The sequence below is a fragment of the Myotis yumanensis genome, unplaced genomic scaffold (genome assembly GCF_028538775.1).
Source record: "Myotis yumanensis isolate MYYU_CA2020_CCGP unplaced genomic scaffold, mMyoYum1.0.hap1 SCAF_22, whole genome shotgun sequence".
Taxonomy (NCBI): domain Eukaryota; kingdom Metazoa; phylum Chordata; class Mammalia; order Chiroptera; family Vespertilionidae; genus Myotis; species Myotis yumanensis.
Window position 1 is genome coordinate 17,296,623 of NW_027223773.1, and position 15,966 is coordinate 17,312,588.

The following is a 15,966-nucleotide window of genomic DNA, read 5'->3' on the forward strand; positions in this document are numbered from 1 at the left end:
GGGACATTTTCAAAGACAGACCACATATTGGGACACAGGCAAAGTCTCAGATTCAAGAAGATTGAAATCATATCAAGCATCTTCTCAGATCACAATGGCATAAAATTAGAAATCAATTACAATAAAAACAATAAAAAATTAAACACTTGGAGACTAAATAGCATGTTATTAAACAATGATTAGGTTACCAATGAGATCAAAGAAGAAATAAAAAAATATATCCTGGAGACAAATGACAATGAAAACACAACAATCCAAAAACAATGGGACACAGTGAAAGCAGTTATGAGAGTGAAGTTCATAGCACTACAGATCTACCTCAAAAATCAAGAAAAACAGGTAATAAATTATCTTAAAGAATTAGAAAGAGAGCAACAAGAAAAGCCCAGTGTGAGTAGATGGAAGGAGAAAATAAAGATGAGAGTGGAAATAAATGACATAGAGACCAAAAAACAATACAAAAGATCAATAAAACCAAGAACTGGTTCTTTGACAGGATAAAACAGATTGATGAATCTGTCACCTAGGATCAAAGAGAGAGGTACACAATAAACAAAATCAGAAAAGAAAGAGTCGAAATAACAACAGACCCCACAGAAATCCAAAGGATTATAAAAAAAATACTATGAACAACTCTATTCCAACAAACTGGTCAACCTCAAAGAAATGTACATATTCCTAGAAAAATACAATCTTCCAAAACTCAATCAGGAAGAATTAAAAAATCTGAATAGGCCGATAACTATGGAGGAAATTGAAGCCAAAAAAAAATAAACCTTCCAGCAAACAAAAGCCTTGAGCTGGACAGCTTCACAGGGGAGTTTTACCAACATTCAAAGACCTAAAACCTACCCTCCTCAAACTATTACAAAAAATTGAAGAAACATTTTCAAGTTTTTTCTAAGTAGCCAGCATTACCCTAATCCCAAAAGCAGAGAAAGACACCTGAAAGAAAGAGAATTACAGGCTAATATCCCTGATGAACATAGGTGCTAATATACTCAACAAAATTCTCTCAAATCCGGAGAAACCAAGATGGCGGCATAGGTAAACACTTGAAATTGCTGCCTCCCACAACCACTTCAAAAATACAACTAAAAGTAAAAGCAGACATCATCCAGAACCACAGGAAGTCTAGCTGAGTGGAAATTCTACAACTAGAAGGAAAGAGAAAAGCACACTGAGACTCAGAGGAGGTGTAGAAGTAAAGTGCAGAGGTACTGAGGCTCACGCAGAAAGGGCTGGCAATGGAGGATGCCGGTGTCTTTTTCAATCGGGAGGAAGACACAAGCTCCCAACTTCTCTGAACTCCAGTTCTGGGAGAGTCTCTGGGGACCCAGACTCATACAGGGAGACACTGGACTGTCTGGCATCAGTAGGAACTTGAGAGTGGCCTTCTCTCAGAGGAGCTTGCAGTGATTACCGGGACACTGAGATGCAGGGCCTCTTAGGGTAGGACTGAGGAGCAGCCATAGCTGCTTGCTCCACCCTGTTGATTCCCTGAGACCCCGCCCCACCCAAGCTGCGAGCAGAGGCTTTTGCGTATGAATGGGCTGGCCCTTTGAGATCTAAAATTACCTAACAAACTGTAGCTGGGTCAGAGAGACCCAGAACATCCAAAAGAAGGCTCAAGGTCCCACAGCATCTTGCATTGCTTCACATCTGGGCCTCATCTGGGCACCTCCAAACCCCAAACAAGGAAGAGGAAACTGCATATCTCTCCATAGCTCCTGCTGGGTAGCCTCAGGCAGAGGCTAAATTAGCACCTCCTTAGAGATCCAAGAGCCTGTGTACCCAGTGGTCAGATTGGGACCATCCAGATTACAACTCCTCAGATCCACAAGGGACACACTCAGGGGGCAGCCTCAGTGAGCACCACAGCCCTACTGAAGCAAGTCTTGCCCCAGAAGGGTGTCTCCAGCACAGAAGTTTTCCCACTGTAGACACATCTGATTCTCACAGCCAATTCGCCTGGAGGTCAATTCCTCCCAGTGATACCAACTACAATCAAGGCTTAACTACAACAAGACTGTGCACAAAGCCCACAAAGGGGTGCACCAAAGTGCACCACAGGTAATTGGGGAGGCTGAGCCACTGGGCCCTATAGGACACCTGGCACACAAAGCCACTCTATCAACACAGGGAAGCAGCCAAAATGCAGAGACAAAGAAACAGGTCACAAATGACAGAAATGGAGGAAAGCAAACTACTGGATATAGAGTTCAAAACCATGGTTATAAGGTTTTTCAGGAATTTTCTAGAAACCACCGATAAATTTAGTGAGACCCTGGAGGATATGAAAAAGGACCAACTAGAAATTAAGCATACACTGACTGACATAAAGAATAAAATACAGAGATCCAACAGCAGACAAGAGGATCGCAAGAATCAAGTCAAAGATTTGAAACATGAAGAAACAAAAAATACCCAACCAGAAAAGCAAAATGAAAAAAGAATCCGAAAATATGAAGATAGTGTAAGGGGCCTCTGGGACAACTTCAAGCATACCAACATCCGAATTATAGGGGTGCCAGAAGAAGAGAGAGAGCAAGATATTGAAAACCTATTTGAAGAAACAATGACAGAAAACTTCCCCTACCTGGTGAAAGAAATAGACTTATAAATCCAGGAAGCACAGAGAACACCCCAAAAAAGGAGTCCAAAGAGGACCACACCAAGACACATCATAATTAAAATTCCAAGGGCAAAAGACAGAGAAAATCTTAAAAGCAGCAAGAGAAAAACAGTCAGTTACCTACAAGGGAGTATCCATATGACTGTCAGCTGATTTCTCAACAGAAACTATGCAGGCCAGAAGGGAGTGGCAAGAAATATTCAAAGTGATGAATTGCAAGAACCTACAAACAAGATTACTTTATCCAACAAAGCTATCATTCAGAATTTAAGGTCAGATAAAGAGCTTCACAGATAAGAAAATGCTAAAGGAGTTCATCACCACCAAACCAGTATTCTGTGAAATGCTGAAAGGTATTCTTTAAGAAGAGGAAGAAGAAGAAAAAGGTAAAGATAAAAATTATGAACAACAAATACATATCTATCAACAAGTGAATCTAAAAATCAAGTGAATAAAAAATCTGATGAACAGGGTAAACTGGTGAATATAATAGAATCAGGGGCATAGAAAGGGAATGGACTGACAATTCTCAGGGGGAAAAGGGGTGTGGGGGGTGTGGAAAGAGACTAGACAAAAATCATACACCTATGGATGAGGACAGTGGGGGGCGGGTAGGGGCAGAGGGTGGGGTGCGAACTGGGTGGAGGGGAGCTATGGGGGAAAAAGAGGAACAAATGTAATAATCTGAACAATAAAGATTTATTTTAAAAAAATCTCGCAAATCCAATCCAGCATTACACTCAAAAGATCATACACTGTGACCAAGTGGGATTTATTCCAGGGATGCAATGCTGGTATAATATCCACAAATCAATCAACATAATACATCACATAAACAAATTGAGAGTCAAAAATCACAGAGTCATATCAATTAATGCAGAAAAAGCATTTAACAAAATTCAACACCCTTTCTTGATAAAAACTCTCAGCAAAATGGAAATAGAAGGATCATACCTCAACATAATAAAGGCCATACGTCAAACCTACAGCCAACAGCATACTCAATGGGCAAAAACTAAAATCATTTCCCCCGAGAACAGGAATAAGACAGGGATAACTACTTTACCACTCCTGTTCGACATGGTAGTGCAAGTGCTAGCCATAGCGATCAGACAAGAAGAAAAAATAAAAGGCATCTAAGTTGCCAAAGAAGTAAAACTGTCATTATTCACAGATGACATGATATTGTACATAGAAAACCCTAAAGACTCCATCAAAAACCTACTAGACTTAATAAATGAATTTGGCAATGTAGCAGGATACAAATTAACACCCAGAAATGTATAGCTTTTTAATACACCAATAATGAACTCACAGAAAGAGGAAAAAAAATCCAATTTACCATTGCAACAAAAAAAGTAATATTCCTAGAAATAAACTTAACTAAGGAGGTAAAAGACCTATACTTGGAAAATTACAGGACATTGAAAAAAGAAATAGAGGAATATGTAAACAAATGGAAGAATATACTATGTTCATGGATTGGTAGAATCAACATCATTAAAATGTCCATACTACCCAAAACAATCTATAGATTCAATGCAATACCAACGACATATTTTATAGACCTAGAACAATCTCCAAAAATTCATATGGAATTAAAAGGACCCAGAATAGCTGCAGCAATCCTGAGAAAGAGGAACAATGTTGGAGGGATCACAATACCGGATATCAAGCTGTATTTCAAAGCCACTGTTCTAAAAACTGCTTGGTACTGGCACAAGAACGAACAGAACAGAGAACCCAGAAATCAACACTAGCCATTATGCTCAATTAATATTTGACAAGGGAGGCAAGAGCATACAATGAGTCAAGACTCTTCAATAAATGGTGTTGGGGTCCTAGTGGGCTTGGCTCTGTGGATAGAGTGTCGGCCTGCAGATGGAAGGGTCATGGGTTCAATTCTGGTTAAGGGCACATGCCCGGGTTGCAGGCTTGATCCCCAGTTTGGGGGAGGGCGGTGTGCAGGAGGCAGCCAATCAATGATTCTCTCCCATCATTGATATTTTTATCTCTCTCTCTCTTTCTCCCTTCCTCTCTGATATCAATAAAAATATCTTTAAAAAATGGTGTTGGAAAAATGGGACAGATACATGCAAAAAAGAAAAAAAAAGAAAAGAAAAAAGAAAGAAACTAGACCACCAACATACACCATACACAAAAATAAAGTCACACAAAAATAAAGTCAAAATGGATAAGGGACTTGAATGTAAGACAGGAACCATAAAAATCTTAGAATAATACATAGGCAGCAAAATATCAGACATTTGTCGTAGCAATATCTTCACTGAGACAGCTCCTAAGGCAGTGATGGCGAACCTATGACACCAGTATATAAAATAAATATCAAAAATATAAATCTTTGTTTTACTATGGTTGCAAAGATAAAAAAATTTCTATATGTGACATGGCACCAGAGTTAGGGTTTTTCAAAATGCTGACACGCCGAGCTCAAAAGGTTCGCCATCACTGTCCTAGGGCAATGGAAACTAAGGAGAAAATAAACAAATGGGACTACATCAAACAAGAAAGCCCACTGCATGGGAGAACATTTGCCAATTTTATATCAGATAAGAGTCTACTTTTCAAAATTTATACACCTTAACAAAAGATAAACAATCCAATTTAAAAAATGGGCGAAGGACCTACTAGTAAATAGGCACTTTTTGAAAGAGGACATACAAAAGGCCAAAGGACATGAAAACATGCTCAAAGTCACTAATCATCTGAGAGATACAAATCTAAATGACAATGTGGTACCATCTCACACCTGTCAGAATGGCTATCATCAACAAATCGACAAACAACAAGTGCTGGTGAGGATGTGGAGGAAAAGGAACCCTTCTGCACTGCTGGTGGGAATGCAGACTAGTGCAGACACTGTGGAAAACAGCATGGAGTTTCCTCGAAAACTTAAATAGTGTATGGAACTCCCATTTGACCCAGTAATCCCACTTCTAGGAATATATCCTAAGAAATCAGAAACACCAATCAGAAAGGATATATGCACCCCTATGTTCATTGCAGCACAATTTATAATAGCTAAGATTTGGAAACAGCCTAAGTGCCCATCAGCAGATGAGTGGATTAAAAAACTGTGATACATCTACACAATGGAATGCCACACTGCTGTAAAAAAGAAGGAACTCTTACCATTCACAACAGCATGGATGGACCTGGATAGCATTATGCTAAGCAAAATAAGCCAATTGGAGAAAGATAAATATCACATTATCTCACTCATTTGTGAAATATAATGAACAACATAAACTGATGAACAAAAATAGACCCATAGACTTAGAAGCATTGAACAGACTGTTAAACCTCAGGGGGAAGGCAAGGGAGAGTGGGATGGGGGAGAGGGGGATAAGAGATCAACCAAAGGGAAAAAAATTAATATATGAACAAAACAACAGAGACAGAATAATAACAAGTCAATAAAACAGATAGTTCAATTTTAAAGGGGGAAAAATAAAGGAAACAGAAAAAAACAAAAAGGAGAAAGGAGAAGAAAAATTGGAGGAAAAAAGAGAAGAGAGGAAGAAAAAGTTGCAAAATATAATGGGGATAAAATAAAAAATAAATAAATGAAGTGAAGTGTCGTTCGCTTCAGCCATGTTTTACTGCCCCACGGGAGCTGGTTCAGGACCTCACCCTCTGTTCTGTCTGCGGATGCTGGGCTTCCTGTGAGGACCTAGGTGCTGGCCACTGCCAGGCACTGTCTGTGGCGTTTAGCACCTTCTTGGAGCTCCCAGCGATCCTCACTCCACCGCTGTGTCTCTCTCCACAGGCCTTGGCTGCCAGCAGGCTTGCCTGTCTGCCAGCTGTCAATCTTCATCACTCCAGAGTCTGTTTCTGACTGGGCTTTAGGAGGGGTTGGTCTATTTCAATTTCAGGGACTATGATGGGTGTTTTTCCTGTGTCAGACCTACTCCTCCTCCGCCAGTGGCCCAAAATGTGACTCTGGCCTTGGTTGGCCAGAGATCCTTGCATGGAGACCAATGGGGTCAGCTGGGCCCTGGAGCTTTTATCAGTTGGTTCCTAGAACAGTGGGCAGATGGCCCCTCCTTTGGCTCCTGTTTTTCCAGGTCTCCCGGCCCTGCTTCCTTCCCTGCCTCCCTCACACACCTCAGTCAGTGCCTCCCTCCCTGCGCCACTGCCTGGGTGTGTACCTGCAATTGAAGACTCCTGTGCTCTGGGTTTAGAGATAAAAGAAAGAAAAAGCGGGGGAAAGGGAATCAAAACTGTGGCTCTCTCCCCACTGGCTCCTTCTGCAGGTGTGGACTCCACCGCCGCCAGCAGCCACCCGCCTTTTTGCTGCTGCATGGATGATGCGGGTCGCCCCACGGACGCCACAGGTGGTGTGTGTGTGTGTGTGTGTGTGTGTGTGTGTGTGTGTGTTCGCTCTGAGCAGCCCCTCTTGCGATCTCGCCCTTCCTTCTTGTCTCCAGCTGCCTTCTTCCTTCCTGGTTATGTCACCTCCTCAGCTGGACCACAGCTGGAAAATCCAGGGAATGTTCTCCAATGTAGTGGTGGCTCCAGCCTGGCCCTGGGCGAGGCGCCGGCAGGTTTCTTCTCTCTCTGCATCCCTCTCGACATGACACATGGGGAGTGCACATTACCTATGATAGTCTCACAACAAGGATAAACTGGGAAAAGTTAAAAATAAAAGTGACAGAAATGATAAATTGTGAATCACTAGAATAGTAAAATGTGGAAACTAAAAATTATTATTTTTAAATGCAAATCAGCTGAGTAAATTAAAAATAAAAGGATCATGCAAGAGAAAACAAAGTCTGTACTGTAAGATTTTAATAGTGCATGGAAGTGGTATGCTATGATATGAAGCTAGACTTCGGTAAGTTAAAGACAAATAGATAAATCTTAGACCATGACTGAAACAATAACAGTCATAAAAACAATAACACTACCAATAAAGCCATTGCTGATAGGTCAGCAGAGGACATGAAATGGAGCTCAAAGATAATCCATGAGCCCAAAGGAAAAAGTTTGAGAGAGAAAAAAATTACATGAGTGAGCCAATAAAAACAAATTGTAAAATGATGGTAGAATTAAACCTCAGACGGGCAAATATTTCATCAAAAATAAATGGGCTAACCCTGGCCAGTGGCTCAGGTGGATGGAACATCGCTTGATATATGATAAGGCTGAGTGTTTGATTCCAAGTCAGGGCACATACCTAGGTTGTGGGTTTGATATTTTCATATTTCTCCCTCACACTAATGTTTCTGTCTGTCTTTTTCTCCCTCTCTTGCTAATAAATAGATAAATAAATAAATAGATAAATAAAGAAATAAAAGAAATAAAATCAGTAAACATATCCTCAGGTGAGGATATTAAAAAAACAAATGAAATGAAATAAGAAGTGGACTAAATCATCAAATAAAAAAGGCAGACAATGTATGACTGGATTAAAAGACTCATTGAGATGCTTAGTACCAAAAATAAAACCAACCAACCATCTAATTTTATTTTAGTTTTTTAAAGGATAGTTCTGAATATATTAAGTGGATTAATTCTTCATAAATAGGTCCCCTTTTTATTTCTTTAATCTTTATTGTTCCGAGTATTATAGATGTCCCCCTTTTCCCCACCTCACTTTTATATATATATATATATATATATATATATATATATATATATATATATATTGATTGATTGATTTCAGAGAGGAAGGGAGAGGGAGAGAGAGATAGAAACATCAATGATGAGAGAGAATCATTGATTGTCTGCCTCCTGCACGCCCCACGCTGGGTATCGAGCCTGCAACCAGGGCATGTTCCCCGACTGGAAATCAAACCTAGGACCTCCTGATTCATAGATCAACAATGTTCAATCACCGAGCCATGCCAGCTGGCCCCTGCTGTTGTAAATGTTTCCCTCCACATCCCTCGTGGTTCAGGGTTCAGGATCTGGAAGAGGAGCCACACACAAATAAAAGAGAAAAGACAAGAGATAATTTGGGAATATTGGGGGGCCAGGTGGGTAAGTCCAACTCAAGAGGAAGGACTTCCACCGGTGCTCAGGCCACACCAACCATTTTATAGTCAGAGGTAAACAAGGCAGTGGTTATCATAGTTACACTGTTCTTGTGAGTTTCACTTGTTTTGACCATAGTTACACTTCCTGCACTTCCCTCAGCCCATTAGCTTCCCAGATAAGATCTAGGGAGTGTTATAAGGTCAAGCCTAATTATGCTAAGAGGACTGTGCCCTCTAAGCTGGGACTTGGTTGTGACTTTGCCAACAGGTCAGTCCGAGGCTTAATCCTGTATCGGCTCCCCACATCTCACCCTTCTTTTATTATTAAGCTACTAAAATGAAAATAAAACTTAAACATCAAGAACAAAAAGCTACCATAATAAAAGTAAAACTTAAGCATCAAGAACAAAAATGTTTAAGTCCCAATTTTGATATCCAACAGTTCTGAGTCCCAGTTTCAATGTCCGACAGTTCCTTATGTGTACACGTCAGCAATGGTATTTCAGTTCTGGATGGTGGACAAATGGTGGCAATGCAGGTCCGACCCTCTCTGGTTTGATCCTGGGCAACCTGCAGCGATGCACAGCTGCTGACTGCTAGGATGGCAAAGCATCATCAGTGTCTTCCATCTCTGAATTGTTTTTCCTCTTGTCTTCATGGCTGGAGAATTCCTGATAATTCCTCCCTGTTGCAGGAATTCACATGGTCTTGTAGTTGTTTTCTGAAAATATACAAACATATTCTCTACCAAAAGTTAATAAAGGGAGTTTTACTTGGGATCCTTTTTATATTTGCCCAAATAATTTTCCTTTGGCTTATTTTGACACCGTGTATGTTTTTCTTGGGTGTCTTGCTGTTAGCATTACAAATGAAAAAGTTTTTTCTAGATGTGATTTAGTTACAGGATATATTTCCTTACATGGTATTTTTCCACTATCCCCCCCTTTTTTATTTAATTATTAGGAGGCTTTTGGGAAACTTTTATAAGGTAGTCTAGATAACTTTAAATTTTTAATTTTTTGCACAAAAATATGACTCCTTTAGGTTCATTGCATGTTAAGCAATTTTACCATGAAATGAAAATTTTGGTTAATACTACTTATTTCAATTAAACTCGTAACTGTCAAATTTAATTCTCTAACAAGAATCTTAGTTACACTGTAAATATTAATGGAAAGGATTATTTTGCATCCTTGAGAAGGCCCTGAGCATTCCTGGTGTTAGGCTGGATTTAGATATAGGGTAGCTGCTGTCAGCCAAGTCTCTGTTGTTTCAGTCCCGATCTGAGCTGGGCCAAGTCTCTTTCTGTTATCTGGGTCTGGATCTGAGCTGGGCATGGGAAGCAGGAAGCAGCCATGGGGACAGGAGACCGCCCTCAGAAGGGGCAAGTATTCAAGCCCCTGCATAGTTGGGGGGGTGAGGATCTGTGCCCCACCTCTGTTGACCCCCAAGTTCTCTCCTGATGGCCCCTCTGTGACTGTGCCTGTCTTAGGTTGTTCCTTCCCTGAGGAATCTTACCCATCTCTGGCTAACCAGCCATCCTCCGGGGCCAAGCAGGGTGATGTAAGGTTCAGTTCTGTTTCCTAGGTAGCCTATGCCCCTGTGGCCTCCACACCCAGTAACTGCCTTGGGATCCCCACCCTGCTGGCGGGGCCCCGGCATTGATCACATATCTTGGGGAACCCAGGTTTCTTCTCCAGGGAGGGCCCAACTCATGCCATTGGGTGAGAGACAGATCCATGGTACCAGCCACCATGAGGCTTCAACCTCAGCATGAACAGAGAGCTCAGGCAACAGCTGTGGGCAATTGGATTGTAAGAAGAGGGACCCTCTTGGCAAAAAGGGCAAGAGAGGTCAATACAGAATGCTCAAGTGCCTTCCCAGGGAGCACTTCCACTGTGTGGAAGGGATTAAATCCTTTCATGTCCTTATTAAATTGCTGCCAAACATTCAGAGAATTAGTTTGTTAGTTTGTTTGGGATAAATGTACAATATGCTGTTGTAAAATATCAAAAATTATTAATGACATTGTAGAATAATATCATGTAAAGATATTCTTTTCTCTAGGCCATGGCAATTCAATTTTAAACTGGAAATGACATTAATTAAATTTCTTCAATTATTCTTTCAGTAACTTTACACTAGCTATATTCAGGAAGGCAAAAACCCAAATTATTTACCTTTCTATATTAAACCTAGTACATTTAATTACAGTCCTCCAGATGTTTGAAGGAAAAACCTCTTTCTATTATTTTCTTACAGAGTGATTTCCAATCAGTATCCTCATCCTCTCACAGCTGGGTTATACTTGGAGAATTTCAATTTAAAAAAGAAAAATCTTTTTCTTTTACACCAAGTAACCTACAGGGTTACTTCTTGGATGTTGACTGATAGTGCTGCAAGGTCATGTATTTCAAGTCAAAGTCATTAAATTTGGTTGAATTAAAAAATCCTTTAAAAAGAGAGGATAAACTTTTGAAAACATTTCAGGGCCGTGAAATGTCCCAAAGTCATTCCTTGGTTATAGTTTTGAAATCCAACTTGAAAGATCATCAAATATATATGTATATATAAGATTTAAAGATTATATTCAATTCTGTCCTCTAGATTTTGTACGAGGCACACTCAGATCAATATTTCAGCATTATTTCACTTCAAAATACCTAGGTATAAGTTTTTGTCATTTGATTCCGTAAACTCCAAGGTCCCAAGTTCCCAGCGGTTCTGGAAAACCACGCTTGAGGCTGGCAAACAGGCCTGGCCCAGCCCTGGACTTTAAAACGACCATAATCTTTTCTGGGGAAAGTCAAGAAACAAACTTGTAGCTACATTGTTTCTTGCTGGTTGCTTGCCGGCGAGAAATTTCAAAATCGGCCATGAGATCGCAGCTGCGGAAACTGTTTTCTGCTGGCGAAACAAGTTTGGTCTAACCGGGTCCATTTAAATGTCAGAGCTAAGCTAGTTTTTCCCTGGGCCATTGGACTTCATAATTAATATATTATGGATGTTTTAAACGTGGTTCACTAGCATCCCAAAACTACTCTTTATTATAGAAAACCCAATCCCGCCACTAGAACCTGCCTGCACTTCTTCCTTGGGTCAAATTTGCCATTTTTCTTAGGAAATAATCACTCTTGGGTTTTATTTTGTACATTTGCAAAGAGATTCCAGCTCAAAACTCTATCTAAATGTCCAAAAACAGGACAGTTGCGCGCATTAGTTTTAAGCCAGCTTTTCTCTTTACACGTGCACAGAAATCCCAGATGCATTTTTAAATTTTGTAAAACTTTTCAATTACGAGAAGGAGACTTTAAATTAGAATACTTGGGGAGGGGGTGTTCATATTGGATCGCCATGTGCTCCCTTCTTTCCTTCCCCACGTCCTGCTTTGGTGGAAGTTTCAGCAAATGACTCAGATGGCGTATTTTTTTTTTCCCAAAGTCATTCTTAATAGAAAAAGACATTTTAAATTTTTTCCTATTTCACTTTCCAAAGTAATAGCTAGCACCCAAGGTTATCTTAGCCAAAATTTAGTCATCATAAGATGTTCTCCGGTAATTTTTAAATAAAGCTAGTCTTTTTGCGGGCGAGCCGATAGCTCTGCCCTCTCCTGCCACCTTTGAATCTCTCCACACCAGAGGCAGATTTAGCAGTGGGGTTTCATTTCTTATTACAGATTTTAGATTCCAAATACATATTAAGATTTTAATTTGGACAAGAAACCACATTAAGATGACCATGGCACTCATTTTTCAGCCTGATTTAAAGAGTAACTTTTAATATTACAATTTCTTTATAATTTGGCCTTGTTCACAGGTGATTCTATTAACAGAGAATTAAATATTTCAGGATTAGGACATGGAGGTGGAGGGAGCCATGAAGGCCATTCCTCTCATTTTTTTCTTTTCTTTCTGCTCCTCTTTAGGAGCGGAGGGTGCAAGGGGAGGAGATTTATCCTCCTTGGCCTCTCTTAAAGGCTCTAGCAAATGAAATACCGTGTTCCACAAGGGAAAACAGTTTTTGGAGGCAAGTTTTTTCCTGCTGATGAGCAAGTCCTGAGTAACTCTTTGCCAAACATTCAAGATCTAATGTACCTTCTTCAAGAAACCAAGGGTTATGTTCTATAACATCAAGCAAAAATTATAAGAGATTACTTTCTGAAGCTTTAAATTCTTAAGCATGCAAATCAAAAATCTATAATAAAGTTTCTTACTTTTTACACTGAATCCTGCCCCATTAGCCTGGCTAAGAAAACGTCCCCACCCTACTTACAGATCGAGACTTCTGCAGCTGATCGTGGGCTTTGCGTGTGGTGAAATATCTCCCCACCTTTACGGTGAATTCTTCGTTTTTTTGCTCTAGGTGAAGCCTTCACTTCCAGATTTCCCATCGGGTGCCAGATGTTGTAAATGTTTCCCTCCACATCCCGCGTGATTCAGGGTTCAGGATCTGGAAGAGGAGCCACACACAAATAAAAGAGAAAAGACAAGAGATAATTTGGGAATATTGGGGGGCCAGGCGGGTAAGTCCAACTCAAGAGGAAGGAGTTCTACTGGTGCTCAAGCCGCACCAACCATTTTATAGTCAGAGGTAAACAAAGTAGTGGTTACCATAGTTACACTGTTCTTGTGAGTTTCACTTGTTTTGACCATAGTTACACTTCCTGCACTTCCCTCAGCCCATTAGCTTCCCAGATAAGATCTAGGGAGTGTTATAAGGTCAAGCCTAATTATGCTAAGAGGACTGTGCCCTCTAAGCTGGGACTTGGTTGTGACTTTGCCAACAGGTCAGTCCGAGGCTTAAACCTATATCAGCTCCACACACCCTGCTCCCCAAATTTTAATTGTAAAGTTATAAAAGGACCAAGAGGTTTGCAAGTAAAATGATTTCTTTAAAATGACATAAAAATTCTTATAAGAAAGCTGTGGTGACTACATTAATATAAGAAAAGTGAAGTGGTTATATGAATTAACATTAAAGAAATCTTAGAACAATGAAAATCATCAGTGTTTAAAAGGGCTATTCCATAATAATGAAAAGATCATTTCAACAAGAATATACTCCTAAATATGTATGATTAAATAATATAACTTCAAAATACTCACAACTGACAAAATTGAAAGATGCAATAGACAATTCTAGAAAACCTTGAGATTTTAACACTCTCCTCTCAAGAGTGTTAGAATTTGATAGAACAAATTAGGGAAAAAACTCAACACGGATATAGAATATCTGAACCTGAGAGTTATGGTTTATTACTTGATTTAAGTTTATTGTCATTTATAGAAACCTCTATCCAACAACAGTAGAGAGCATTTTCCACCCAAATGTATTGGGAATATTCACCAACATAGACTACATTCTAGGCCACAAAAATGTCTCAGTGGAAAAGAATTGTACATTCTTTCATACAAAATATGAAAGTTTAGAATTAGAATTCAGTCTCAAAAATAGCTGGGAATAAAACTACAATCTTCTACATCAGGGTTGGGGAAGGTCTGGCCTGTGGGCCTTTTTAAGGCCTGAGAAATCACTGGGTCTGGCCCTGCATGGAATTAGGGGAGGTTAATTAAATGTGTGACCAAATATAACAGGCTAGTTTTTAAGTTCATAACTTTGTATGTTAAAAATATCCAAATGGCCCTCAGTATAAAAGGGTCAAAGACAAAAAATCACAAGAAAAATTAGACTATATTTGGAACTGAATATAAACACAACCCATTAAAATTTGTGGAATGAAATTAGGTAACTAAGAAAAATGTGGTTATATTAGATACAAAGAAAAGCATAAAGTCAGTAGCCCTAACTGCCACCTTAAGCTAGAAAAACGAGCAAACTAGGCCCAAGGTATATAGCTGAAAAAGTTAAAGACATGAGTACTTGTGAAAGAGTAAATAAACATTATACAAATGTACTGAAACCAAATATTGTTTATTGGAAAAAAATCAATAAATGTTATCCAACCCTAACTAGACTAATCAGAAAGAAAAAGAGAAAACACAAGTTACCAATTTAGGTTTGAAGTAAGTGACATAAATAGTTTCCTAATACTAGTCGCCACAACTTAGAAAAACTGTCCAAATTCCCCGACATTCCCAAAGTGCAGAAACTGCCTGAAGAAGGAAGAGAAGGAAGCAGCATGGCTGGGACCTGAGGGGAGAGGGGAGCAGGGGGAGGAGCTGAGGGTGGTGGGGGGCTGGCTATGGGGTTGTGGTCAGGATGAGAGCTGGTGCCACAGTGAGGCCAGCTTTCTCTGCTCACTTTTGTCACTTGGAGTTTTGTTTCTCCGGGAGACACAGCGCCCCTAGGCTCCTGTCTAGAGAGCAATGTGCCCTCCTGGCTCTCTCCTGTTCCTTCTTCTGTGCTAAGCTACTTTTGTTTTGCTCTCCCCAGCTTTACAAAAACAATGATGATGTGTGTTAGCTACGGAGAAACCTGTGTAGAGCTGCCGGTCGGCTGGACTGTCCTCCTGTGCACATCAAAGGGTGAGGCTGGGATCCCAGCAACCAACCCATGTTTCTGTCACATGGATGTTTCTCTGTCTGTCTCCCCTTTCTCTCTCTCTATAATTAGTGATGATTAAGTGCAGACACACACATATATAGGCAGTTTAAGTGAGGGAAAAAAGAACATGAAGAAATATCATGTGAGGAGGTAGAAAAATTCTCTTTCTTATTTTTGAGTTTTTTAATGATTAAATAAAGTAGGAACAACTTTCTTCGGATTTAAAATGAGGTCAGGGCCTGGACGCATGGTGTTCTAGAAACCAGAAGTTTATGTAAATGAAATTGTGTCCCCTGTAGGTAATCTGAGAAAGTCACAATAGGACAAATGTTACAATTTCAAAGAGAAAAGCTTTTGATGGCAAATTCTGGAAACTAAAAAATCAAGCTCATTGATTCTTAGTTACAGTGTAGAACGGTCCTTAAAGAGTGAGCATTTGAAAAGAACAGCAACAATATCCATATGCCTGCAGTTTCTCCCAGGGGGTCATGTTCTTGGCAGGGAGCACCTGAGTTTCCTCTCTGACCCACATGGCGCTTGTGCCGTCAGCCTGTGGTGCTGGCGTCCAATGACTGTCCTGCAGCCCCGCCAGGCCAGGAAGCGAGCCCGAGACACTTCTCCTGCCTCAGGTGGCGCCATGTTGCTGAGCCTCAGCAGACATGAAGAGGCATCTCCATAGGCCCGGGGGCGTCTCCACAAACCTGAGGAAAGATGAGGCAGGAAGATTGTCACCTACAGAGGACCAGCAGGGTGGTGGCTAGTGTGGGAAACGGTGTGTGTGTTAGTGTATTGTGTGCTGTGATATAGTGAGAGTTTGGGTGAGGA